Raw genomic sequence first — 2,429 nt, forward strand, 5'->3', positions numbered from 1 at the left:
GATCTCGCCTGATGCATTCTAGAGATCCCTTCCTGCACCTTCTCCATCAACTCTGTCTGTCCCTCCTGAACACAGACCTGAACCATTCGCTGCATTCCCGGCCAAACCCTCACATTTTCATGAGGTTTGGCACAAACGGATGCTTCTTTCTACTCTTAAAAGCACTAATTCTCTAGTCTAGAAATTCTGGGCGATTTGTTCTGTTCATCTAGTCTACACACTCTCAGTAGCGTGTAATAAATAACGGACTACATGATTATTATTGGTGAGCCATTGAGTCATTAGGTTAAGAATTTATCTGATAAATAAAATTAATTTCAAAAGAGGTTGGGAGAAGCTTTGTATTAATTGTTGGATTTACTTATTATTTATGAAGTGCTTTTATTAGGGCCTTGGGAGAAGCTGCATGCAGTGGGCGCCGCGGGAAGGATCGGCTGAGGGTCCATCTGGGTCCCGCACATCTGGGGCTCTGCAGGTCAGGTGCACGCGAGCTAAGGACAGCACAAACTTTGCTTAGTGACCAAATGTAGCTCAGAGTTAATCCTGGTGAAGCAACAAGTGACTACGCATGCACCCTGGGACCAGTTGGGAGGGTAGCGGCGGCCGGAGGGGCGCACGCAGCAGATAGAGCCCGCCGGAGGGCAGGCGGAAGCCCTGGGACCTTCCCGCGGAGCCGCGCCGGCCGGGCCTCTCCCGCGGCCCCGGCGCCACCTCAGAGTTCGCCAGGCGGAAACGGAAGTGCCCCCGCTCGGCCGCCCCGCGCCCTGGTCGCTCACCAGTCAGGCCCCACTGCAATAAGTCCCGTTCCTGCACCCGGGTCCGCACCGCCTCCGGTGGTCCTTCAGCCCGCAACGCCTGCAGGAAGGCCAGCGTGCGGCCCGCCATCCCGAGGACTAGGCTCCGCCCAGCACCCACGCGACCCCGCCTCCCTCTGCCAACCGTGCGCGCGCCGGCCACTCCAACGTGTCAACGCCAGAGGGCGCACTGCGCGCGCTCTGGACATCTGGGGGTAGTGCAGGAAGAACTGGGTCTGCTTCTGGGATCAGGGCTAAAATACAAAATAAAATAAAATAAATAAAGCTCTTACTCTTCCACAGAGTCCTGCAAAGCAGGATACAAGCTTGCAGTCCCTGCCTTCATTTCTTATCTGTCTCTTTTATGACCTTAAACTCTGGATCAGATTCCCGAGCAGCTCTGCACATGGACATCAAAGGAATGTGTGTCTAAAAACTGGTAATAATACAAGGTTGATTAGCCCTAAATTTATCTAACCCCTCTTTCCCCACTCAAGACTGAAGACACCAAGATATAACTAATGTTGCCTCTTAAAATATGTCAGTGACAAGATACTTTAAAAAAAAAGAAAACGAAAAGGACCTAATGGTACATACCTATAATCCCAGTACTGGGGGGAGAGGGAGTGAGTAGGAGAAATTTAAGTTTAGGCTAGCCTGGACTAGATGAGAAGAACTTGTCAATAAATAATAAATGTCAAGGCTGGTGGTGTAGCTCGGTTGGTAGAGTCCTTGCCTAGAATGCTGATCTCTAGACATGGTTGTACACACCTGTGCTCCCGGCACTCAGGCTGTGCAGAAACATTCATCTAATGAATAAACAAATTGACCCCTCCAGTGATAAAGACTTCTCCAGGACCATGCCAAATCCGACCTGGGATAATTATCAACCAGGTCAAGGGACAGAGGTCACATAACCAAGGTATCTGGACCTGGCATCCTTACATCCCCCTGGAATCGAGTCACCGATTGGATCACATCTAAGTTAAAGATTACCTCACAACAAACTATTAGCAGTGGTACCTGCAGATTATTTTCTAGAACATAAACTACAAATGTGCCCATATAGAATATAATGTACCCTCTCTGTCCCTTTGTTTTTCTAATAGAGCTGTATTGAGTAAAGTCCGTCCTTTCTTCACCATTTTTTCCATTTGGTTTTGGAGGGCAAGTAGCTGTAGAGGGTTTGCTGGGACTCACAGAACGCAGGAGCCCTCCGACCTATGACTCTGGCAACACTTGTAAATATACTTTCGCATGCCCAAGAGACCTGAAGGCCTGAAATGCCCACCAATGTGTTGGCTTGTGTCATTACTTATTTAACCGACACTATCGTGTACCCCATTTCTGCTGTGCCCTGGGGTTATCAAATTTAGTAACGATTCCATGCCCCCCAGCACTCACAGCAAGCTTGCAAAGAAGAGAGGCCCATTTGGTTTGCACTAGTAATAAATTGATTTTTACCCTGAAATCCCCTTACTGGAAACCTCAGTGGGAGATGTGACCTAAAGGGCTCTTGTCTTCACTGAGTTTGCAGAAAATAGTTTCAGGAAGAATCATTATGAAGCAAAATTTGGGATTTACTAAGAAAAAGATAAAGCTGGGTGCGGTGGCACACACCTTTAGTTCTAGCAC

Source organism: Nannospalax galili, unplaced genomic scaffold (genome assembly GCF_000622305.1).
Source record: "Nannospalax galili isolate Female #2095 unplaced genomic scaffold, S.galili_v1.0 scaffold455, whole genome shotgun sequence".
In the NCBI taxonomy this organism is placed as follows: domain Eukaryota; kingdom Metazoa; phylum Chordata; class Mammalia; order Rodentia; family Spalacidae; genus Nannospalax; species Nannospalax galili.